The sequence below is a fragment of the Saimiri boliviensis genome, chromosome 6, assembly GCF_048565385.1.
Source record: "Saimiri boliviensis isolate mSaiBol1 chromosome 6, mSaiBol1.pri, whole genome shotgun sequence".
Classification (NCBI taxonomy): domain Eukaryota; kingdom Metazoa; phylum Chordata; class Mammalia; order Primates; family Cebidae; genus Saimiri; species Saimiri boliviensis.
In genome coordinates this window covers 65,954,355-65,981,204 of record NC_133454.1, presented here as the reverse complement: position 1 = coordinate 65,981,204, position 26,850 = coordinate 65,954,355, and the positions used below count along the sequence as shown (strand labels likewise).

General features: G+C 44.1%; 1 long non-coding RNA gene across 3 annotated transcripts; it reads right to left on the bottom strand.

Annotated features, from left to right (window-relative positions):
* Nucleotides 1-443: 443 nt before the first annotated feature.
* Nucleotides 444-26,394, bottom strand: LOC141584845 (uncharacterized). 3 transcript variants are annotated; one of them, XR_012518060.1, is made up of 7 exons: nt 26,327-26,394; nt 16,277-16,447; nt 15,065-15,963; nt 10,158-10,329; nt 6,181-6,269; nt 4,646-4,688; nt 444-3,642 (listed from the first exon to the last, which is right to left on the bottom strand). It is a non-coding gene; the product is annotated as an uncharacterized LOC141584845 (long non-coding RNA). The 3 variants fall into 3 exon arrangements; XR_012518059.1 differs by having other exon boundaries at nt 15,065-16,447; XR_012518061.1 differs by lacking the exon at nt 15,065-15,963.
* Nucleotides 26,395-26,850: the final 456 nt, after the last annotated feature.

Sequence of the window (26,850 nt, the reverse complement as noted above, 5' to 3'; positions counted from 1 at the left end):
TGTGTTGCTGCTAAAACAGTACTTAGAGTAAAATTCACAATTTTAAATATCTGTATTTGAAAGAGAAGAAATATCTCAAATCAATGACCTAAGTTTCCACCTTAAAGTAAGAAAGAAGGAGCAAATTAAACACAAAGCCTATCTGCATATTATACCTCAATAAGCTTGACTTTTAAAGGATCATATTATTTGTCCATTTTGGCCTAATAGTTTATATTAAATTGTTGTTTTCTATTGCTTTTATTTTCTTCATGCTGTAGGTTCTGTTTCAAACAATAGTCTGCATTCTCTATGTGGAAAGGCACAACACATCAAATGAGATCCTTATTCTTCTCGTCTTCAGCCTCATTGAGGAAGTAGCTAATAACACACAAGCACATAATGAATTTCTGATATTTATGGTACAAATTATGGCACTGAATGACCATGTATTAAGCCCTTACCATTTGAACCATTTGCCAACCCTCACACATTTGTTGTTCTATTTAATGTCTAGGCTGCAGAGAAACCTTATGGGATTTTGATGGTTTACTTTATGATCACAAGAAACTGCCATTTAAACATCCACCTTCTACAGAATTGTCAGATTTGGTTTATTTTCTCTGTAATAAGTGAGAATTTATTTTCATCATGCAAGAACCATCATGAAATAGCCCATAACTCTTGGGTTGTATGAGATCAACTTGCTTTAATGAATTATGAAATCAAGCAGAATCCGTTTTGAAAATAGCAAAGACATTTAGAGAAATAGTAAGATGCAGAACAGGGATGGAATTTATGTCACACTCCATGCAAAACTCAAACTCGGCCACTACTCCTGTGGTCAGGAATCAGTATTTCTCGTCAGTCCCAAAGCAATGAATGTCTCTCCTCATCTCATGCTCCTTGATTTTCATCTGTGGTGAGGACTTTCTCACTTCGAGACTCCAGTTTCCTTTTCTTTGGTTCTGTTTGGGCACTGCCACCTGGTTTCAACAGCGACCTCCTAGAAAACAGATTGGGTGCTCACCCCAATGCTAATAAATACCGTCAGATTAACAAACAGGAGTAATTTGTCTACCGACGAACTGATCAGAGAAGACAGCAACACTGTCATGGCTCTTTTCCCAAATTAAAGTAAGTTTAGGAATTATTTTTTCAAAGGTCCACTCTGAATTATGGGGCTGTAATTCCATCCTGAAGGCTATTTGTGGGTCACGCTTCACTTCTTGTGGTTTATGACTTAAACCCCGGCCCTTGATGGAATTATAACCCAACAGTCACAGAGACTGCTATTTATCATCTGTTTATTTTACAACGCAGCATCAAGTATATTTTGGTTTTATGATCATGGAGAACACAAGAAGGAGAAGGAGTCAGAGGAAGAGGAGGAAGAGATAGAATAGCTTACCCAAAGCTAAAGCCATGTCTCCCCAGCTATAAAAACTGAACATCAGACAAAGGTCCAGACGTGTTATCTCCATGATGTTAGCAAACATCTGGAAAAATCTTCTATTTGTTACCATGGAAATAAAGTGTCCAAATGATTGTTCTGTGCCTTTTCTTAGCTGGGTATTAATGCAGTAGAGCTTAGATTGTGGAACTGAGGGGAGACCATCATTCTCTTCCTTTCCTTCTTTTGTTCACCCTGTGCCGATAACAAGCTGTCTGGCAGGAGCTGCGAACAGCTGTATCAGAGATCAGGCAGGGTCACTGCATGCTCAGGCAGGCCGTGTGGTTTTGTCTGCTGGTCCCTGCCGTGTGCTGGGCGGGACAGTCCTTGATCTCTCCATGCCGTCACCGGGTTCTGCAGTACAGTTGGCTCTGAGCCTTTGCAAACATTCTAATTTGATGCATAATTAATATAACAGTGATTCAAGGCATAGAGGCTTCTGGGACTAATTAGTGACCCGAATCTCCATGGTAGCGCTGCATTCCATTCTTATCAGTGCCGGGAAGAACTGCACTCTTAGAAATAATCAGTCTCCCACTTATTACTGTGACACAGCCAAGAGGCAAAGATCATCTTTCCATCCAGTGTGCAAAAATTCCATCAGTGTGTAATCACTTCCCACGGGGACTAAACTTCCCCTGGAAGAGTCTCACTGAATTAGTCCCTCATGAACATTTATGTTTCCATATGGGCCTGGGGGGATCTTATTGCAGGTGAAGAAATAAAGACAGTCAGCAAGGGCTTGCTGGGCATCCGCAGAACCAACAGCATTGTTCCAGGGGCTTGGAGCTGATTCACAGGAAAATGAAAGGCTCAGCTTTAACACAGAGTAAGAAGGAATGACTTGTTACTCCCATTTCTAACATGGTCCCCACTGAGTCTCTGCAGGCACACGGCTCCAAGTGTCTCAGTCATCTCTGCAGCGAACCTGTTCAATGTCTGAGTGAGTTCACCCCAGGAAGGAGGTGGCATTGTAGGGGTGCTACTCCGATCTCCCTTCCCTTCTCACTTTCTGTTGTTCTTCAGCACCCTCAACAGCCATGTTATTTCCAGCTCACTTGCTCAGGCCCCGCAGGATCTAGAGAAGCAGCAACAAACTATGGACTTTGGGCCCAGCCCAGCACAACGGTCCATTTCATTCATGGCTACTTTCACACTACAATGGCAGACTTGAATAGATGTGACAAAGACTGGATGTCCCACAATTTTAAAATATTTACTACCCATCCCTTTGCAGAAGAGTTTGCGAACTTCCAGTCTAGACGATCAGTCACCACCCAGCAGGTAGGGCGACCGCAGCTTCAAGTCTTAGATTTTTAGAATATCTTTTGAAGGAGGGGCCACCCCATGCACAATCTCTTCAACAGCATGTATCACTTCCAGCCTCTGCTTATGACGACCCAGACCAAGCGCCCATTCATGACGTTCTTGGAGAGGCTCCTTCATAGTTTTCAAACTTTTATTTAACGAGCATCTACATGGTACTTGCTACATGTGAGGCACTCCTCTAAACACTGAAATTAACTCCTTTTGTTCTTACAGTCACCCCATGAGTTGAATATTATTAGTATTATTAATATCACCATTTCACAGATGAGGAAACTAAGGCATGAACAGGAGTAAGTTGCCCCTCTAGTATTCATTTATCTGACCAAGTCTAACAGTTTGAAATTTCCTCTTGTTAGGAGAGGTTGCTCTGTAGATATATTTTAACCCACAGACAGGATACTCATAAAAAGAAAATTGTATGCAGAACATGTAAAACTGTTACCACTTTTAAATCAGTTCATTGTAAGCATGCCCACTTTCGTCTTCAAAAAATTCTGAAAACCAAAAGATTACATCAGTATCTGCCATATGAACTAATTCAGGCCTTTCCTGCATATTTTTAGTAATATTTTGTGGAAAATACTTGCTCTATTTATGGAAAACACTTGTTTATTTTCCATATTTTTATGGAAAATGCTTGCTCTATTTATACTAACCAAGAGATCTCTTATCCATCAGGGTGACTGTAGTTAATGGATTGCATGCTTGACATTTTCGGAGAGTAGGTTATAAGTATTCTCACTACACACAAAGATACTTCCAGGAAGTGACGAATATCTTAATTAGCTTGATTGAGGTCATAATTTCACAATGTATCAAAGCATCACATTGTATACCTTGAATATATACAACTTTTATTTGTCATTTGTTTTTCCATCAAGCTGAAAAAGAGAAAAAAAAAAGAGTGATCAGCCAAGGAAGGCTCTGAGTTTCTCCAGGTCCATGAAAAACCCTGTACCACTCACCCTCTGGAGCACCCCAGGACAAGCCTGTTCCCTTCCTTCACATGTGCTGGGATAGTGATCCCGTAACTTCTTACAGCTCTTACCCAGGATAAATAAAGCTAGTTTCTATGATTATTCTTCCAAAGATGAGCTTCCACATTTTTTCACACATCTCGATTGAAAGAGGTACCCAGAACAATTTACATTTCGACTGGGACTAGCCACAGAGACTTCAGTGGAAAGCACTCCTTTCTCAGATCTGGGTGTTCCATGAAGGGGGCTTCGTAGCAGATTGTGTTTTTCAAAGATGAACACAACAATGACTCATATCCCATTTGCTCTTCTAGAATCTTGCCATGTTCCTATTAAAGGATGGAGTCTAATTCTTCTTCCTTTGAATCTGGAGGGACTTGTGCCTCACTTAAAACAAACAGAATGCTGATGAAGTGATGCTACATGACTTTAGAGCCTTAGAGAATGATGCAGCTTCTACCTTGAGTGCTGAGACACTGTGCTGGAGTGCTGAGCCACCATCAAGGTGGTCTGACGGCCCTGAGCCACCATGTGGTGAGGAAGCACAATCAGCCCTGTAGAAAGACCCCATGGAGAGGCCCTGAGACTGTCTATCTAGAGAGGAAGAGATGCCCAGCCAGTTCCTGCTGCTCCAGCCACATCTGCTCCTCTGTTCCAGTTTCAGCTTTCATCTATTACCACCGTGTGAAAGTCCTCAAGCCAAAATCATGTAGGCAAGTCCTGCTCAAATCCCTGACCCACAAAAACCATGACAAATAATAAAATGATTGCTGTTGTTTTCAGCCACTAAATTTTGGAATGATTTGTTATGCAGCACTGGATAACCATAACAAGGTCTTAGCATGAATCCTGAATTTGAAGGGAACAAAATGGGAAAAAATTCAACTCCTCAGTACCAACTGCTTACCTCTTCTGACTTAGAGAGTTGGCCTCCCATCCCACCTGGTGACCTAGAGGAAAATTTGATGAGAAATCATAGAAAAACACTTGAGACTGAAAACAATCAACTTGATGGTTTATACTCAAAAAGATATGCTTTAGTGTTGTTCAACTGTTATCCCAACAACACATTTTTATTGGAGATACATACTGCTGTGGATTAAAATGTTCCCCCAAAATTATACATTGAAGCTTTAACTCCCAATGTGACTATCATTTGGAGATAGAATGTTTAGGAGGTAATTTAGGCTAAACGAAGTCCTAAAAGTAGAACCCTAATCCAATAGTACTACGGCTTTATAAGATACGTCTCTCTCTGCTGGGTGCAGTGGCTCACGCCGATAATCCCAGCACTTTGGGAGGCTGAAGTGGGTGGATCACAAGGTCAGGAGATTGAGACCATCCTGGCCATGGTGAAATAGTGTCTCTATTAAAATAACAAAAATTAGCTGGGCATGGTAGTGCACGCCTGTGGTTCTCACTACTTGGGAGGCTGAGGCACGAGAATTGCTTGAACCTGAAAGGCAGAGGTTGCAGTGAGCTGAGATTGCACCACTGCACTCCAGCATGGTGCCTGGTGACAGAGCAAGACTCTGTCTCAAAAAACAGATAGGTCTCTCTCTCTCCAACCCTCCCCACTCTGTCTCTCCAACTCTTCCTCTCCTTTTATTCTGTTCTCATTTAACTCCTCATTGACAGACACAGTGGGAAGGAAGTCATCTGTAAGCCAGGAACAGTGTGCCATGCTAGCACGCTGATCTTAGACATCTAGCCTCCAGAATTGTGAGAAATAAATTTCTATTGTTTAAGTCACCAGTTTATGGTGTTTTGTTATGGCAGCCCAAGCAAGTCTATCTAATCACACACACACACACACACACACACACACACACACATATATATATAATCAATATATACATACATACACACACATATATATAACATCCATCTTAAATCAATTCATTGTAAGCACTTTCACTTTAGCCTTCAAAAAATCCTGAAAACCAAAAGATTTTGCCAATATCTGCCATATGAACTAATTAAGGCATTTTCTGCATATTTTTAATGGAAATGCTCTATTATTAAACCAATCATACTATAACTAGCTGTGTCAAAATTAAAATTCGATTGCAAATGTAGTCATAAAAGGTCAGCTGGGACCTTAAAGTTCACCCAGCTAAGCCTATGGATCAGGGCCTGTTTCAGAACATTCTCCAAAGTTGGCATGGTAATATCCAGCCTGGATCTGCATACGCTACTCAACCTACTCAACCTTGACATGTTCAATATATTATCGTCACTCAGTGCTGGTAAGGGTGCAGTGAAATGGACACTCAGAGGCTTTTAAAAGTAGATTTGTAAACTGATACAACCTTTTAGGAAGGGGATTTTTTTATGTTGCTCAAGGGTATTAAAAAAGTTTATACTCCTCAATCTATGCTTAAGTAATAACTCAAAGTACAGAGAAGGCTTTCTATGCCTTGTTATTTATTGTGGCAATACCTGTCATATGAAGAAATTGGAAACGCCATAAATGTGCAACAGCAGGGAAATGGTATTATTCGCAAATTATTCTTCTACAAAGCATAACTCTGTCGATGTGTGAAAAAGAAGCCAGAAGTAAATATATAAATACATACATTTGTTGAATGAACAAAATAATAACAAATTCTTGAATATTCTTTATCTCTGGGTATCATATTTTTATTTAGTAAAAGAAAATGACCCAAACTCACCTTGGAAATTCTGGTCACTAGAGAGTCATGTGGTTATGAAGTCATGAAATATGGAACCTTCTAGCAATAAACCATTTAATTATTACACAGCTCTAATGACCAAAGAAATCTGCCATCACCCATTCTTACAGGTCTGGCGAGTGAGATGTTAGTGGTAGAATCTAAGTTGTGAAGCACAAAAGCTTCATCAGCTATGACATATGGGCAAGGTATCATAATCTTAGCAGCTCTCAAATAATAAAAGACAGACCTATGTCCCAATTACTGTCATGGTTAATATCTCAAATACATGAAATTGTTTTTGAAATGTTTTCTAGTTTGGTCCATCAGGCGAGAGATTTCTATTTGCTCTTCTCCAAACCTGCCTTCCTCATCTGGAACATGGTTTTGTGATTGAGACTGAAACACTGTCCAATACTTCTCACCACTTGAGCCTAAAATGTCCTTCCCCATAACTGAAGGCAAATGATTGCTTTCTCCTTTTTCTTGGTGAGTATTTTCCTGGATTTTGTTTTCCACCATTGCCTGATATTTTTCCTTGACTTATGGCAGGTGGAAGCCAAATACATATATTGCCAAGTGAGGTGTGGTCAGAATCAGCCGGAGCAGGAGGTTGGAAAGGCTTGTTCTTTGAGATGACAACTATGTCATGGGATTATTATCAGAATGATTCACATGTACTTTGTGTGGGAGCTGGAGCTGCAAGGAATCAGAAGGGATGGATGTGAGGTTGCTTGTACGTCCCCTTGTTTCCTGGGGACTATGGGTTTGGTCTGTGTTTAATGTGTGATGTTTTCTTGGCATGACTCAACATGGGTGTACACTTGGGTACTGAAGCTTTTAGACTATTATGGTGCATCTACCTTCCGGTATGTATTAGCAAATTTCTGATCATTCATCCTGGTGAGTGTAAAATTGAACAATTATAAAGACATGCATTTAGGGTAAAATGATCATTTAGTCAAGTATAATGAAGGAGGCCTGGTTTAATAACAATCTATGTCCCAAAAAGCTGAAAGTTTTATTTGGTCAAGCTTAAAGAAAATTTCTGGAGTAATGGTATTCTATATCTTTTTTTTTTTTTCCCCCGAGACGGAGTTTCACTCATTACTCAGGCTGGAGTGCAATGGCACAATCTTGGCTCACCGCAACCTCTGCCTCCTGGGTTCAAGCAATTCTCCTGCCTCAGCCTCCTGAGTAGCTGGGATTACAGGCACGCGCCACCATGCCCAGCTAATTTGTTATATCTTTAGTACAGACGGGGTTTCACCATGTTGACCAGGAGGTATTCTATATCTTGAAAAGGGCTGGATTACACAGGCATATATATTTGTCAAAACATGGTAAATGTACAATTAAGATTAAGATTTCATTTTACATCAAAACAAATAGTAAAAAATTATTTAAAAAGTTAGTAAAAAACAAATAATAAACTCTAGTTAATGTTGAAGTAGAAAGAATTATGCTTCTATCTACAATTTATATTTATATCATGCTTCTATTGCAACTTATATGTGTGTATCTTGCCTTCTATCCACTATCAATGTATCAACAAACAAGATGTTTGACAGTGGATAGAGAGCATGATACCCACAAGACTCAACAAGCACCCTAAGATGTTTGTGGTAAACTCTAAGTGATGGCTCCGTGCAGTGGTGGGCCTGAGCTGGCTCACATAGGCTCCCCAGTCACATTGGTAAATTGAAATGAACAATGATGAAAACACTTAAACCACAGAAATCAGCAAACAACACAAATGAGATTTTTTTTGTTTTCCCTTCAGAGAGCCAGTTACAGACACACTGCTGTGTATGTGGGTTGTTGACTGTAAACTTCTTTCAACTTTGCTGTATGTTTGCAAATTTTTATAATAAAATATTGGCAAAAAAATGTGACTCAGTGTGCCCTCACTGATGAAAAAATAAATTAACAGTCAATTTTTCAACTTTTGCCTTTGAGTAAGATTTAGCAAGGCATTCCTCTGACTGCAGCAGCTACAGGGGAAAATGATGTATCACAAAAATTATGTTTTTATAAACAGTATGGAGAATCATAGAGACAAAGGAGACTGAAAGAATGAAAATTCCAGAGGGGCTAGCTCCCACAGAGTGAAATAAGAGTGTCGGCAGTTTTCTTTCCAAGGGGCATTTGCTGAGGCTGTATGAGGAGTGGGCTTAGTGTGAGCAGAAGAGAAGAGAGAGGAGACCCAGGGCCCTGCAGGCTGGCACAAGAATGGAACATCCAGGAGTCCTTAAGCATGGCCGACCTTCCCTGCAGAGCAAGTTATTGCATCTGGAGTGGCACAGGACACTGAGGGGCTGAGCCAGCCAGGAAGAGTGAAGTATCCCATAGTCTCAGAATGCCTAGGAGTCAAAGTCACACTAGAGGAAGAGGCTGGAAATCACAGCCAACAGGTGCCCCCATCAGAACACTTGGCAGATTTTGAATCCACATGATGTGGACGTTAAAGAGCTCAGCTTTCAGGGAAGAAGAATTGTCTTGGGGCCACATGTAAAATACACTAACACTAACAATAGCTGATGAGCTAAAAAAAGAAATTTGCAAAAAAACTCACAATGTTTTAAGAACGTTTACAAATTTGTATTGGGCTGCACTCAAAACCATCCTGGCCCTCATGCAGCCTTTGGGCCACAGGTTGGACAAGCTTGCACTAGTAAAAGGGGCCCATGCTACCCATGTCCCATGTGTTCCTTGGGAGATGGTCAAAACCAGAGTGAACTACATCCAGCTGCAGTCCCAGTCATGACCTAGTTCACTTCCTCATAGCATCAAGTGATGGCCCCTGTACTGTCTGCCTAGCTAAGGAAAAGGCAAAGTCTTTCTAGGGGAAAAGAATATCAACTTTAGTGCCATGGGCCTTTTATACACAACAACAACAATGTCGGAAAAACAACCCTGAGTCATGAGATACAAGAAGTAGGAAAATGGGACCCACAATAAATGGGAAGGCACATGATAAAGCAGATGCACAAAATATTCAACAGTTAGAGTTAGCAGAGAAGGATTTGAAGGCAACTATTATAAATACTTTTTAAAAATAGAGAAACGCTTGAAAAAACAGATGGAAAGATAAGTAATTTTGACAGCAGATTGGAATTTATAAAAAAGAAGCAAATGAACATTCTAGAACTGCAATATCTGAAAAGTAAGAACTCCCTAGATGAGTTTAACAGTGGATTGAACATAGCAGAAGTCAGGTTCTTCAACTTAAAGACATGCCAATAGAAAATATATATATGTATATATATTGAAAGCCACATGGAAGAAAGAAATGGACAGATTATAAGAGAAATGCAAAACACATAGAGAAGGTCTAACAAACATGCAATTGGTATCCCAGAAGGCAAAGAATAGAGAATGAAAAAGAAGAAGAAGTCAAAGTCCCTGTAGATACCAGAGAAAGATGTATTACACTCGGAGTCAGATGTTCAATGCTGGTCATTTCACCTACTCGCTGATTAGCATTGGTCAAATCCCTTATCTCCTCTCATCTTCCTTTTTCTCATCTATAAACTTGAATTAGTAATACTTATTTCTCACAACTTTTAATGACATCATCTGTAGATAACAAAGCCACAAGGTGAATTTCTTAAAAATTATAATTATATTTTCATCATCATTATGTTTTCACTCAGTTACTCTAGTGAACCAGCATGCCGTCACTGTCCCTAGCACACTCCAGGATAAAATTACCTATGAGCCAAAATGAAAATTAAATTTTACTTAGGTTGTGTCTCCTCTTCATTCCAATTTTTTTCTTATTTTTATTGCATGTGTCCTCATATTTTTCCCATTTCTGTAACAGGCGAGTTCTAGTCCAGAAATCACTGAATACTCAAGTTAGAGAATGGCAAAGAATTTCCTTCGGGAGACCATTTCTTCGTGCTTGAAGTTCCTGGGTGGACGACACAAGAGACACAGAGGAAAATACACCCCCAACTTGAGTTAAGGAGGGCTGAATTCATTCACATTTTTAAATCATTTTAGTTTCAAGTCACATTAGAACTGAGTAAAAGCACAGAATTATATCAGGAAGGGTGGACCCATCAGACTGAAACAGCATGCAATTGTAACCATATATTTATGTTTATAGGCATAGAAAAAAAAAGTTCTGATGGAACTCATGCCTGGGAAACAAGATTTCAGATAGAAGATTTTTAACTATGGAAATCCATGTGTCCAGTTTGCTGATTTTTATTTATCTAGTAGAATTCTAAACCATGGTCTCCAAATCAGTTTATACTCTTGTTGTTGTTTTTACAAAGGAATAAAATAATAAAAGAGAGAGATTGAGCAGGTGGGAATAAAACAGTAGGAAAAAGAAAAGGATGGAGAAGAAAATGAAAACAGCAATGTCTGCTGGGGTTGCCAAAAAAAAAAAAAAAAAATGTCACAGGACAGGTAGTTAAAACACCAGAAATTTCTTCTCTCACAGTCTGGAGGCTGGAAGTCTAAGACCACAGTGCCAGCTGGGTTAGTTCCTTGGGGGCCTCCCTCTCTGGCTTGCGGAAGGCTGCCCTCTGCCTGGACTCCTTGCGCAATGGCATTACTGGTGTCTCTTTTTCTAATAAGGACAGCAGTCATATTGCATTAGGGCCACACCCATGGGCTCTAATTGAACCTTCATTACCTCTCTAAGGGTCACATTGGCAGTTAGGGGTTCAACATACACATTTTGAGGGGACACAGTTCAGACCATAACAAGCAGAGTGAAATCAGGGTGAAGTGTGACCGAATGGCGTCATGACTCAAATGCTTTGCTGCGTCCACACCAGCACCACGCTGATCAGCCCAGCAGCCAAGAAAGCTGCAGATCTTTACCTCTTTTCTTTATTGAAGCTTTGGGATGGAGGTTAGTGACAGTCTGTTGGTTTTGTCACCTGAGGTGCATGGGTTTGGGGCCCTGAGTCTTTTCTCCTCTCACCTTTCTGATGCTCCACCCTCTGTTTTTTTCCAAATCCTACCTCCTGAGAATTGAGAATTCCAGCCATTCTGGATATGTCTTCAAAATCAGGCTACCAAACTCCGGGTGAGCGAAGGGCAGGATAGGGAGCCAGAGGACACCTGCTGTAGGCATCGAATTCCTGGACGGTGGGACACTGTGTGTCTCTGGACCTAATTCCCTCTCCAGGACAAACCTCGCCCTTTCCTGCAAATGTACTCAAAATAGTACATTTACCCATGTCAATTCAGCAAAGCCTGCAAATCCTGGGACTATAGCATCTCAGACACTGTTCTCAGCAAGCTCACGGTCCAGTGGAGAACACAGACAAACAGCAAGGCAGAAGAAAGCGCCTCTGAAGAGCCCAAGGAGCAGCACAGGTGAAAAGGCAGGGTGAAAGCATGGCCTTCACGTTGGGAGAATCAGGGCATGCTTCAAGCAAAGCACTTTCAGCTGTGAGGCCATTTACTAACCCTTGGGGAAGACGCCGAACAGTGAACAGGAATTCGGAGAAAGGGTAGAGTGTGGGATGGAGGGACTGAGTGTGAAAGAGGCAAGGGTGAGCTATTCCACTCAGATGGAAAGTGTGAGTGAAGTCACAGAAGCATGGCTGGCTACAGCAGAAAAACGTCTTCTGAATCGGCTTGTGAGCGGCTCACGACCATCAGCCTTGTTGCTTTATCAAGACGTTTTTGAATAAAACTGCGAATCTGAAACTGACACTTCACCCCCTTCGCCAAGTTTGGCTCTGAATTACCTTCAGATTCCTACAGAATTCCAAGCTACCCTCAAAGGACTAAGGCTTGCCATGATTGAGGATATATATAAAAATATTATTTATGTGCCTGGGGCTCAGAAAGCAATTTCCAAAGAGAATTTCTAAAGCTGTTCTGAGCATTATATAGCCTCTTGAGAGGATGGATTTTTTCCAAACATATAACAGAACTCTACACATCCTAATGAAAGTTCACAGCAGTAACATCACTCTTTTGTCTGCCTCTTACGTCCTAGCTCCTCTGGAGTCTGCAGGGCACACGAAGGCGTGTAAGGCCTGAGTTTTGCTCTCATTAAGCTCGCAGTCTCCCTGCAAAATCAATCCTGCCAGGGAGAGTTTGGCAGTCCCTCCATCCGATTATTAAAGTCTTTCCACAGCTGGTTCCCAATCTTACCTGGAGGGGTGGGTATAACAGTAGTAAGGCACATGGGAACCAAACAGACCAGAGTCTGAGTCCCATCTCTGCCTTGCAGGCTGTGTGATCTTGGGCCAATTGCTTGACCTCTCTGAGGCTCAGTGTTCTTTTCTGTGATGATAATAGATGTAATAACTACTTCATAAGGTTGCTATGAAGATTAAATGAGCTGTGCACATGAAACATGGACCACTTTACCTGCATCGAAGATCAGGCTTTCGTGACTATCCCAGCAGAACCAATTAAGACCAATGCAAAGTGCGCAGAAGGAATGCAGACTCTGTTCACCCAGATTAGGCCCCACCTGCTCCCTGCCACCAAAAAAAGAGGGGGGCCCTGTGCTTTCCAAACCACCCTCTCCTCTGCTCTGCACAGGACTCCTACGGCTGCAGGCTGGCTCCCGGGTCCCCAGCGGTCTGCTGCGTCACCGATACTGCTTGTCTATGCCATTGTACAAGGCAGTTGTGCCGCTGCAGCCTGCCCCCGGACAGTCAGCTGCTAGTGTAGAACTCGGCTCTTGCTGCTTTCCTGACAAGCAGAGATTTTTGCTGCTTTACTTCAGTCTGGCCATCCCCTCAGACTTTTGCACACCCCAGGAGTCTCAGGATTTAAGGTCAACTCCTGGGGCTTCGAGAGCCACCTTTGTTTTCCTTCCACTCCTCCAGCAACTCTACAAGGGCTGAATGCATCATGTTTCAGGAAACCCTGGAGGAGGGAGACCCCAGGTGCCCATGGATACATTAAAACGGGAGAAAGAAAGTGCAGAGCTGGTTGGGTCACTGCTGCCCAGCCAGGGGTGGAAAGGAGCCACATGGTGCTGTACGAGTGTTTCCATTCAAGATGAATCACAAACCCTGGACCCTGAAACAACTTGGCAAGTAGAAAGCCAAAGGGATGGTTCAAGATGTCTGTGCAGGTCCCCACTGCCACGTTTCAAATACCATTTCCCTCCACACTCCCCTTTTATGCTCAGAGAAGGACAGGCACATGCACTGACCTGACCCCGCTTGCCCAGGAGGCTGACTGCAGGGCAGAGTGGGGGCCCCTCTGGGACATCTATAAAGGGTGAGCTTCTCTGTAGAGCTGGGTCAGGCTGGCTGCAGCCCAGGCACCAGTCCTCTGGGTGTCCTGAGCCTGGAGAAGGGGTGCCTGGGAGAGGGTAAGGGAACTGCTGTTTCAGAGGAAGAGCTGACTCACCAATTGTATGCAGTGCTGCACCGCACCCTTCCGAGGCTTACGCTGAGGTGACTAGAAAACACCAGTCTTCTCAAATGGATGTCATACTCTTGCCAGGGTTTTCATATAAGAAGCCCTCTGTCATCAAACCCTTTCTGCTGTCTCTCCTAAACGTGTCCCGCTCTCACCTACCCTCTGGACGTCCTCTCCTACCTCCCAGGCTCCAGCCTCGCCAGCTCTGCCTGCAGACACAATAGCCTCCTAAATGCTGTGCCTGCTCCTGTCCTTACCTCACCTTATCTGTTGTCTTCAAAACAGCCAGAAAGAACTTTTAGAAACTCAATCAGATCAGGTCCCCTCATAGTTTCAAGCCCCTTCCACCACCTGCAAGGCCCTACATGGTCAGGGCCTTCTCCGCCCTCACTGCCCTGCTCTGCGTTTCTGGAACAGAACCAGTGTGCTCAGGGCCTTTGCAGTTGCTGTTCCCAGAGCCTCTTCTCTCAACAGCTCCTTTTCTCATTCGACTCTCACTTCAGTTGTGACCCTTTCAGAAAAGGCTTCCTTACCACCCACTGCCCCAACTCCAAAGCACCAAGATTTTCTCTCCGTGCAGAAACTATACAATTTAAAACACAGAAACAGAATTTAATAAGTTTAGAATAAGACAGTCAGCTCTGCAAGAGTAGCTCCCATCTCTCCTGTTAATGGCACAGAACTAGCACTCAATATTTACAGAATAAATCCAAGCCCATGCAAATTAGGGTGGGTGCATCTCTTGATAGAAGAGCCTGGAAGTTTTCTTCCTAGGTGGGGAAGGGCCAGGCAAGCTGGCCATAGGCGTGAGGAGTCCAGTGAGGACGTGGAGTGGCACAGTCCCTGCCGGGAGTGCAGCCCCCGCCTTGAAGGGATTCTCAGGAAGCTGGAGGCCATTGTTGCCCAGTCATCAGCTGAATCTGGTGAAATTGATCTTGTTTGTAGTTGCTTCCTCTCCTCCCAAGTTCCTCTCTCTACAAAGCTCCTTGAATGTACATTTAGGAATTTATCATCATGGCACTTTTTTTGTCTGTTTCTAACCTGTAATTCCTCATATATATATATATATATATATATATATATATATATAATAAGGGCTCTGGAATAGATCTCTAAATTCCCTTCAGAGCAAGCATTTGATGGTTTACGTGAAAATGTGTTCCACCTGGAATCAGAGTGCATTTGGGTCAAGCCTTTAAAAAAACAATTCGGGCTTAGCTGGGTCATCCAGAGGAGGTTATAGAAGCTCCCGCACAGCAGGCATCCCAGGTAATGGGGCTGTCACTCACCTGACCTGAGCACGGTGTGAAACAGCATGAGATGATGATGAGGCACATATCCTGACCCCTCCAGGGCTCAGTATTTAGCTTCCCTATGCTTAGTTTTCTCTTCCTGGAATGTCTCCACTCTAAGCAGAGACACCATTAAAAAGGGTTTTAAATTGAGCAGTGAGAAACATTCTCTGCATGAGATTTTAAAGTCCACGCGTGAGACTGGTGGTTCTTCAGCTCAGAGGCACCTGGGGTGCTTGTTAAAAGTGCAATCTCTGGCTCTCTTCCAGAGGGCTGACTCGGTGCACTGATGGCACCTGAGAATCTCTATTCATGAGGTCTCTAGTGATGCGGGTGCAGAGTTTGTGGTGGAAAACGATCCACACTCGGTGTGACAGAACCCAAGCTCTGCAGAGACATGGGTTAGGCAGGCTCTAGGGCTCTTGCCTTGCCCGTCTCTTGTGGCTGTGGGAGACAGAGGAGGTTCTGAGCAGCTTCTTCATGTGTCCCTCTGGCCAGTGAGTTCCACAACCCTTAGTCAGCTGAAGGGCCTGGCTACATAATGCCAAGTAGCTGGACAGTCAGAGAAGACAAGGCCATTCATTTCCAGACCTTCAGAATTAGTAAACTCAACCTCTAGTGCATGAAAATTCTTCGTCTTTAAATCAGGGGACACCCGAAAGGATTATCTTCAGGCTATCAAACCTCCAGAAAATGACATGTGACTTTTGGCTGCCCCTTCGTCTCCTGTTGAGCCAGTTGAAGGAATTTAAAGAATAGCAAGCTTGACTCTGCTCAAAGGGGTATTTTCCTCAGGTCTTTGGAGAATTTGTTTGCTCTACTCCCACTGTATAGAGGTTATAGCAGGAATTTCAAAGCTCTTTTAACGAGTCTCTTATTCACCTTCGGACACAAACCTACAAAACCAAATGTATGGTACATCTACCCTCAAGGTTAGAGAATTCAACACATAGGTAAAGAGTCATTAGAGTCACATTTCCCAATCGCAACCCCACTATTTCCCACTGTCCACATATCCAAGAGCCTGCAAGAATACTGAAAACCTTCATCTGAGAGTGGAGATGGGCCAGGCCAGAAACCGCACAGCATTATTCATTATGCATCAGAGAAACTGATCCACCTGCAGGCACAGCTGCATGAGCTCTCCCCGGCCTGACCCTGAGGACTCTCTCCACAAGTAAACCCAGCGCCTCCCCAGGGCTCACCCACCTTAAGGGATCCGTCTGGGGCAGAAGGGGAGAAGTCAGCCCTCACAGAACTTCTATGAATCTGTGGGTCCACAAAACAGCCCTAAGAGGAGGCAAATCCAAGGCTCAGGACTTCTTTTGTCTTCATGGTGAGCCTTCTCCTCCTCTCTGCTCTTGCAGTTCCACTTCCAGCCTATAAAAAATAAAAAGCTGGGAGAATGAGAGCAAGCAAGGAGCGTTCTTCCCATCATGGCCCTTCCCACACAGGCACCAGGAGTGCCTTTGGGCCACAGCCAGTAGAATATGTCTAGCATTGCCATTAACGCAAGGAGCAAAGTTCTTGGGCGCTAGGCCCAGGCAGCTCTGGAGACTCCAAAGAGCAAGAGTCCAGTGAAAGGGTAATGATGGTCATAAATCATCCAGATGTCAGCACCAGGACAGGAGGCGCACCTACCCAAACTGCAAGGCCAAGGTCATGAGCATCCTACACTTCAGGGGGAGTACAAAGAAGACACGCTATTGATGCAACCAGTGAGCAGGGATGGACGAGGGGCACTTTCTAGAACCAGCAGGTTCTGGTTCCCAGAGGGAGCAATAAATGCACCGACTCTGTTGGGTCTCAGACAAGGACTACCAGATTTCTTTCATTTAAGCAGTAGAAGCATTGTTGGCAAGATAATCTTTGCATTTTCTTGCTGAGTGCCAGAAGCCGTTACTACACATCAGTGAGCCGAAATAACTAGAATTTTAGAATCCTACAGGACCCTACACATATAGGACCCAAGGACATGTGTCCACAGGGAGAAGGTAACACAAAGAGAGGACCGGGCGATGGTGAACTAGAGGTGCAGATGCCTTGGAAAGTTGCCAGCCCTGCACAGCCCCAGTGCTAACCCACTGTTACCACGCAAGAAATCGGTGCCAGGTTTGTCAGAGCTAATGATTTTTCAATATAAGCCCCAAATTCAGATTTTTATGTGAAATTTCCCAATTTTAAAATGTTGGCAACCAACTCAATGTTATTTAAAACACTGCACAGGCCAAATAAAACCCATCTGGGGAATGGCAGATGTGGCCTCTGGATCTGCAGCTCATGATTTCTGATATGCATCAATTATTTCATAACCAGTCATGATAATAGTTGATGTTAATTGAGTGCTTCACACATATTATTACATTTAGTCTGTACAGTTGAGGAAATTAAGTTGTTAAGAGAACAGGAAACTTCTCCAAGTTTGCATGACCATATAAGTGGGAGAGCCAGGACAAATCCAGGTCTGATTAATGTCAAGTGTTCTTAGCCATTAGTGATATTACAGTTCCAGAAACAAACTATAGCTGCTCTTAAACCCATTAATTCCAATGATGGCACACTGAAATTGACAACAGGTGTTCAAATTGCTTGGTGTTTCTGGGAGGTCAAGACCAGGAAAGACAGGCTACCATCTTGCTCATGAACAATGCCAGGAAAGTTATATTGAGAGTATTACCCATTCTCCATAGTGCAAAAAGTCCCTTCCTGGACCATTGGGTGAATATTCTAGCCCCTTGCTATTTGGAGTGGCCAATGGATCTGCCGTATTGCCTTTACTTGGTGCTCATGAGAAAGGCAGAACCCCAGCCACACTACATTTCCTGAACAGGTCCGGGAGGCTTGGGAAGCCTGCCACTCACCCCTTCCTCACTTGTTCTCCAGTCTGATGTTGCCTTTCAGCTCCTACTATCTTCGCATAAGACAGCCAAGTCCCTAAAGACAGAGTCTTCATTATCCATTTCTTTTTTGCCTCTTCGTAGGCGTAGCCTACAGTCAATTGGGCCCCATCAACCCAGTGACACATAAGGAGCTCAAACTAGAAGAAGTGATCTGTCCCTAAAACTACAGCCACACAGGTTAGCTCTGGCCACCAGACTCATGGCAGGCCCTTGAAAATACAAGAAAAATCTGAACAACATTTTAAGTTCCCCAAATCTTCTTGTGTTGTAGGGATAAAAGTGATGCTTGTCAGCTGGCAGCTCACACCTGTAATCCCAGCACCTGGAGAGGCTGAGGTGGAGGGTCACTTAAGGCCAGGAGTTCAAGACCAGTCTGGGCAGCATAGTGAGACCCTGTCTCTACAAAAAATAAAAAAGAAACTAGTCAGGTGTGGTAGTGCATGCCTGAAGTCCTATCTATTTGGGAGGCTGAGGCAGGAGGATTGCTTGAGTCTGAGAATTCAAGGTTGCAGTGAGCTATGGTCCCACTACTGCACTCCAGCCTGGGCAACAGAGTGAGACCCTGACTCTAAAAAAAATAAAAACAAAGGTAGCACCATCACCAAAAAAAAAAAGTGTGTCTACTCTATAGGCAGAAAATTATGACTGTAGGCACATTGATTCTTAAAATTGTTTCTCTGCTCCCAAAAGAAGACTAGGATTCTTGGCAGGGCAGAAGTTCTTGGCAGAAACCCTCGCAAAATACTATGAACGTAGTTGTGAACCTGGAACTGGGGTGCTGGGGTGAATCCCTCCTACCTGGACTGTGGCTTTAGGATCTGACAGCCACACTCCCGGACTTCTAATCTCTTGCTCGTACACCATCCCACAGAATCTCTTTGCTCCATGGCACATGGTTGGGTTTTTTTGGTTGCTCCAGAAAATGGGGCAAACTCCTGTCCTTGACTCTTTTGCCATTGCTGCTAAACTTCCCATCCTCTCTATGTGCTGGGATATTGTGGCAGAGAAACATCATGGCCACACAAAGGAGGCAGAGGTCAGTGGGCTCACATACCTGCCAAATTCCCCAGGCCCCCTCAGTCACCGTGGCTTGCAGAAAAATTCTCCCTGCCCTTCAGGCAGCCTGAATTCCTTTAGCACATATGTCACCTCCAGCTCCTGCCACAGCCCTCACCTGCCTGGGAGACCATAATCACTCAAGGAAAAATCAAGTCAAAGTTCCCAGCGCCCCTCTCCCCACAGACCCTCGTTGTGCACACATGCAGCTGGAAAGCCTCTCCTGGCTCCAAATCACTGTGGCTTTCCATTCCAGTGAAACTGTGATGTTACTGTGGAAACAACCAGTGAGGTGTTGCTCTGGCCACATCCCAGGCAGAGGGCCCACAGCCCACACCAAAGCCATACTGGGCACTGGTAGCCAGGGGCCCCTAGCCACTCTCACCACCCAGGGCAGCCCCCAGCCCCAGCGGGGTTGTTAGTAGCCCAGTGTCTGCAAGTGCATCGTAGCCTGGCGTGTATGTGTGCATTACAGCTTGGTGTGTGTGTATATTGTAGTCCTATGTGTGTGTATATGCATTGTAGCTCCGTGTGTGTGCACGTGCTTCATAGCCTCGTGTGTGTGTGTATGTGTGCATACATTCATCATAGCTCAGCATGTGTGTGTACATCATAGTTTGATGTGTGTATGTGCATCATAGCACAGTGTGTGTGTGTATGTGCACATTGTAGCCCGGTTGTGTGTGCATGCATGCATGCATCATAGCTCAGCATGTGTGTGTACATGATAGTTTGATGTGTGTGTGCATCATAGCCCAGTGTGTGCAGGTGCATGAGAGTTCACTGTGTGTGTATGTGCATGTGTGTGTGCACATCATAGCCTGGTGTGTGCATGTGTATTGTAGCCCAGTGTGCGTGTGCATCAGAGCCTGGTGTGTGTGTCTGTGCATCATAGCCTGGTGTGTGTGCATCGTAGTCTGGTGTGTGAGTGTGTGCATCATAGCCTGGTGTGTGTGTGTGCATTATAGCCTGGTGTGAGTGTGTGCACCATGGCCTGGTGTGTGTGCACCGTGGCCTGGTGTGAGTGTGTGCACCATAGCCTGGTGTGTGAGTGTGTGCATTGTAGCCTGGTGTGTGTGTGCATCATAGCCTGGTGTGAGTGTGTGCATTGTAACCTGGTGTGTGAGTGTGTGGATCGTAGCCTGGTGTGAGTGTGTGCATCGTAGCCTGGTGTGTGAGTGTGTGCATCGTAGCCTGGTGTGTGTGTGCATCGTAGCCTGGTGTGAGTGTGTGCATCATAGCCTGGTGTGTGTGAATGTGTTCATTGTAGCCTGGTGTGTGTGCATCACAGCCTGGTGTGTGTGTGTGCATCACAGCCTGGTGTGTGTACATCATAACCTGGTGTGAGTGTGTGCATCATAGCCTGGTGTGTGTGAGTGTGTGCATCATAGCCTGGTGTGAGTGTGTACATCATAATCTGGTGTGAGTGTGTGCATCATATCCTGGTGTGTGTGTGTGTTCATTGTAGCCTGGTGTGAGTGTGTGCATCATAGCCTGGTGTCTGTGAGTGTGTTCATTGTAGCCTGGTGTGAGTGTGTGCATCATAGCCTGGTGTGTGTGTGTGCATCGCAGCCTGGTGTGAGTGTGTGCATCGCAGCCTAGTGTGAGTGTGTGCATCGTAGCCTGGTGTGAGTGTGTGCATCATAACCTGGTGTGAGTTTGTGCATCATAGCCTGGTGTGTGTGAGTGTGTGCATCGCAGCCTGGTGTGTGTGCATCGTAGCCTGGTGTGTGTGAGTGTGTGCATCACAGCCTGGTGTGAGTGTGTGCATTATAGCCTGGTGTGTATGAGTGTGTGCATCGCAGCCCGGTGTGTGTGTGTGCATCGCAGCCTGGTGTGAGTGTGTGCATCGTAGTCTGGTGTGAGTGTGTGCATCATTGCACATGACTGTTTTCTTTTCTCCTTAGCCCAGCCCCTCCCAGCACACAAAAGGCACATTCTTGTGGGCCAAAAAAAAAAGAAAAAATGTATTTTTTTCTGCATTCCAGCTGCCTGAGCTAAGCGGAGGAATGAATGGTTTGGGAAAAATCTCACACAGGAATAAATTTACAAGGGACAGCTGAGAGGATAAATTCAGTCCCTAAGGAGGGGCATTACGAGGCCTTTTGGCAGGAGGCTTGCCCTTGTGCAAAGCTGCCTAAAAAGAAAAACAGAGCAAAAGAGGGCAGCTTTCAAACCCACCTTAAAACAAATCTTTCAGAAACCCCTTTCACTCCCTTTAGCATTTAAAGACAGAGAAGGCCCATTACCAAAAACAAATAAATACTTTCTCGGTGGACCACATGGGCCCCGAGTTTGCCTGGAATGCCAGTTCTGGCTAAGGCGGATGGTTGAAAGTTGCCCAACTTTTCTGATTTGACTTGTAGTCTGCAAACTTCATGACAAAAGTGACGTCTGACCTATGGGGTATTTGGCAAACAGTTAGTGTTGATTCATTAGGAGTTCCCCTTCATTAAAGAGTGAACTTAGGCCAGTCATGTTGGCTCACACCTGTAATCCCAGCAATTTGAGGGCCGAGTAGGGCAGATCACCTGAGGTCAGGAGTTCAAGACCAGCCTGCTCAACATGGCAAAACACTGTCTCTACTAAAAATACAAAAATTAGCCAGGTGTGGTGGTGGGCTCCTGTAATCCCAGCTACTCAGAAGGCTGAGACAGGAGAATCACTTGAATCCAGGAGGCAGAGGTTGCAGTGAAGCTGAGATTGTGCCACTGCACTCCAGCCTGAGTAACAGAGTAAGACTGTGTCTAAAAAAAAAAAAAAAAAAAAAAAAAGTAAAAGTAAGCCCAATAGAAGAGGGACCAAGGGAAAGCTGGGAGCTAGAATTGAAATTAGGGAAGCCCTGTAAAGACAGGAGACAGCTGTGCCCCTGGGAGGAAGCTGCCACCAATCCAATGCTGGAGGACGCTGGGTCTAAACATACAGTGTTTGTTCTTGTGAGTCTCCATAGTTGTTTTCTACAATTATTGGGAGGGAGATTAGGCTGTAATAATTTTTGGACACTCTCTCCCTAAAGGAGCATTGAATGCTTGCTGTGTCTCTCCTGCCTCCCTGCTGCCTCATTGCAGTCCGTGACTGGTTGCTAGAATTAAGAAAACCCTGTGGTTACTTTGAGGTCTCAAAACTCAGTCAACTCATATCCTCCTCTCTCTTTTCTCTGGAAACCAAATCTTAGAATTTTTACAGCTGGGAATGACCCTTCTGCTCCGCATCACAAATTTTCCCAGGCTCTTCCACTCCCTGGAGAGCCTGAGACTCTAAGCTTGGCCAGCTGGGTTCCCATGGGACAGCTGAGCTGTCAATCATCACCAAATATGTTCATGTTGCATGCCATGAGCTGGGCTGTACTCGTACCATCAACCCTTCTCCACGGATGCTATTACTTCTGAAGTCATCATAGCCAGTGAGTATAAAGCATTGACAGCTCGGTCCTGCACTGTCCACTTAGAGACCTAGAAAGATGTATACAGAATGGTCCGTCCCTGCCCGCAATGAGCTGAAAGTCTGTTGATAAGATAGTAATTACCATTTGCTGAGTGCTTGCTATATTCCAGTTCCCTAGCTTTTCACCTGGTGATTCACCGCGATCAGTACTTTATTTGCATTTATTGTAGCAATTAAATGCAGGGGCAGAATCTGACTAATTTGCCAGGACACAAATCCTGGATCTACCACAAATCAGCTATGCATTCTCGGGTATTAACCGTAAGGATTTGAGAGCCTCAGTTTCCTTATTTGTAAAATAGAGAGTAATATCTGCCTTGCAAGAATGCTGTGAGAACTCAATGAAACAGTGTTTGCAAAGCTGTTAACTCAAGTGACCAATCATGCTGAGCTAGGGACTGTCCTATTGAAGGGGGCTTCTATCTCTCCAACACCTTCCAGCCCGGAAACTTTGAACCCCAGCTCAGTAAGAAGCCTGGAGAAGGCAAGAGAGGAGCAGCTCCTGAGCTGATCAGAGCCTGCGGAATCTTCCTAAAATGTTTCTAACATTCATACAGCCTGGATCTGCCCGCTTCTTGCTTCTACTTAGTTAGCTTCCTTACAAGAAAAAGATTATACTGGAATCAGGAATATGCACAGAGTCCCAAGCCTGCCTCTTTCGAAAGTTGCCTCCCATGAGCTTGTGTCTTTGGAGAGGCCACTCTCTGAACCTCAATCTACCCATCTGTAAAATTGGTATATAATAGTGTCAGTAATACTTGATGTGAAATTTTGAGATTATGTACACAAAATACTTAGTGTATGTATTTATATATATATATATATATAGTCAATAAATGGTTAGTATTTTCCTTGCTATTTTTACTGACATACGAAAATGCTTTTTGAACTGCAAAACTCCAAACAAATGTCAAATATCATTGGCTATTCTTCAGTTTTATCAGAAATCACACACAACACTACTCGTGCCATGTGAAGAAAACACCCAGGGCATGGCCCTGCCTCCATCCAGCCGCACATGTGGCCCATGGGCAGGATCCGCAGTCTGCAGAAGACGTCGGTACAGCAGATATGTGAATTACTCGTACACCTTGCATCTTAGGGTCAAGTTCATTATTGGGATGGAGCTGGGAGAGCCAACCTAGGCAGGCCCCTTTCCCTCAATGACTAGCAGTTCCTACAATCCTCTTAGAGAAGTCAGACTTTGGCTTTTCCGTGGAGGAAAAGGCCAAGGGGAGGTTGGAGCTGTTCTTGGGGCTCTATGCCTGTACCACAGGCCACAGGCGTGCTTTTTATAAGCAGCTATTAGTAAGTGGACAATAACCACTTATTAAGGCTAAATTACATACACGCTTGAGAGAATGAAGCAACAGTGAAAAGGGAATTTACTGATGATATTTTCTGGTTGTAAGTTGTTTCTTTAGGAACATCAAGGCTCTGTTCTGCTCTGACAGAATAGAGGTCTTGGCTTTTAGGATAATTCAAAATTCAAAAAAGAGATTAATCTAGGAGAAAATGATGGCTTTTCTGAAGGGTGTGGGTAATAGTCACAAGAATGATGATACTAGAAATCCCAAAGAAAAGAGCATCCTCGGGGAGGCTGTGCATCCAAAACAAATAGAATCATCTTCAATATTTACTGCTGGCCCCTGACTACATGCAAAAGGGCACGAAGCACTCTACACACATCATTCATTTCATTCTGTTTACAATTCTTGGAAGTCATTGGTATTACTATTATTTACAGAAGGGAAAGCTGAAGTTCAGGGAGATTAAGCAACGTGCCCAGCATTGCCCAGCTGGCATCTGGTCAGAATAAGATTCCAATCGGCTCTTGCTGCCTGGCTCAGAACTTACACCCAAGGCTGACTGTGGCTATTCTTTTGCATTAATCTGTAATGTCCACTCTTGTTTTCAAGGGTGGAAGAAATTGCTAATTTTCCTCTGATACTTGTTCTTACCTAACAGAGTACTGTAAAAATTAGCCGACCACACAGCCACTTGAAATAAAGACATATTTTCCAGTGCCTCTACAGCTAGATGCAGCCATGTGACTAAGTACTGGCCAGTGGGATATGAGTTGCAGCAATGTGTTCAATTTCTGGGAAGTGTCCTTAAAGAGAAGGCACGCGCCCTTTCCCTCCCCTTTTCTTTTTTATTCCAGTGGGCTAGAGTGCAGATGTAATGACAGAAATTGGAGCCACTGTCTTGGACCACAAGATAGAAATATTGAAGATGGCAGAGGGGTATAGAACAAGGGTGGTCCCTGATGATTGCAGAGTCATGGTTACAACTCTGGTCTGCCTCCCTACAATTTAATGTGAGAGACTGATAAATCTTCACTTTGATTAAACTACTGTAATTTAGGGTTTACTGTCACTCAGTTGGATTGAAGCTTGTCTATTGCACAAGCCACCTCCATGCTTTGCCCATCTCTCCCTACTTAACATCATTGTTCCTTTCTGCAGTCTCTTCTTTTCCTCCTCTACAATTTCATCCAAATGGATTCAAATTACACATATATCAGATGAATGGCAGATCACCAAAGGGACAGAAAGACAGCCTGAGATCTCAAGGGAGAGCGAGTATGTGTTGGGGCCAGGGTCCATGCTCTTGGAGGCAATGTTCTTGGGTCTGACCAGCAGAGAGGGAGTGGCTCAAGAGCAGTTCTTCCTAGTCCATTAGCCTCCCAGTCCATTTATGAGGCCAGGCATGAGTCTTGCCAACAAAACCGTCTTTCCAAGAAAATAAATTCAAGTCATCCTGCTCTTCTGGTTCCTCTCCTGCCATCATTCCCAGAAAGTCTGAAGTACATGATGTTGGCTGTCATGGAACATCTGTCTCCTGTCCCACCCAAAAGTACCAGATTCCAGGAAGGTCCAAGCCAGACTGAACTGCACTTTCTTCTCCTACATGTGTCATCTTTGCTTATGTTCCAGAACAATCCATCTGAGCATGGCTGCAAAAGGAAGTTATTCTTTGCCCATGGAAATGCTTCGAAGAGTTCCAGCATGGGTGAGATCTAAAAGTCCCCTGATTATTGAATCCTAGAGCTGGAGAGACTGCAGAGGTCATCTTGTCCCCAGAAAGATGATGATCTTACAGCTAGAGGAAGCAGCCTAGCCTCAAATCATTTGTTGTTAGAGAGCTGGGACCAATAATAATAATAACAGCAGCAACAACAGCAACAATTAGGCAGCTCTTTCTATGTGCCAAACAGTGAGCTGCACATTTAACATGGATTATTCATTAAATCCTCACAATGGCCCTGTAAAACAGACTCAGAGAAGTTAAATAATTAGCCTGACATTACAAGCTATTAGCCTGTTGAGTCAGAATTCAAATGAGGTTTGTTTGTTGCTTGAACTCATCTCTTTTTACAGCATTATACTACGAACTGATAACATGTCAAAACAAAAGAAGGTCACAATTTCCCCTCTGTTGAACCCAACAGGAAAGTCCAGGGGCTCACAGAGTTGTTGTCATTGTACTTTCCTATACACAATGCTGTCCCCTGGGCCACCCGAGACCTCAGTACAGACAGTCCCCTCTGTGAGAGTCTAAGATCTACCTCTGGCAGAAAGCTGGGCATAGCTTCTGTTCCCAGGCACCAATCTAAGCAAACACCTTCAAGATTCAGGCAAAAATTCAATGTCAGGATCTCTCCATCCTGACACCCCCTCTCCCCTCACTGTTTTATTCATCCATTCAAGAAGTCTTTATTGAGTCAAATAAAATGGTGCCCAGCATTAAGCATAAGGATAAAGAGTTGAACAAGACATGATACCTAACTTTCAGGAGCATTCCACTGGAGAGATGGACAGTAAATAAATAATTGACCAGCTGTGGTTGTACAAACCTGCAGTCCCAGCTACTCAGGAGGCTGAGGTGGGAGATCACTTGAGCCCAGGAGGTCAAGGCTGCAGTGAACTATGATAGCACCACTGCTCTCTAGCCTGGACACCACAGCAAGCCTCTGTCTCTGAAAAAAAAAAATTAAAACAGAAAACAAATAATTATCTAGTGGCAATTGTGATAAGTACCACAACGGAAAAGCCCATGGCACTCATGACTGGGCACTCCTGGTGAGCAAATGGAATGTGGGATGATAGAAACTTGATAAATTCAAGAAACTGAAAGAAAGCCAAAGCGCCCAAGCAATGAGTAGGAGTCAGATCATTCAGTGCCCATCAGGCCATGTTAATAACATTGGACTTGACCCTAAGAATGATGCACAACTGTAGAGTTCCACACAGGTGAATGACAGAATCTGATTTGTGTTGACAAACAATCGCTTTAGCAGTTGAGTGCAGAAGACATCAGAGTGCGGCAGGGAGGTGTCTTAGAGGCCACCACAGTTGTCCAGGTGAGGGACAAAGGAGT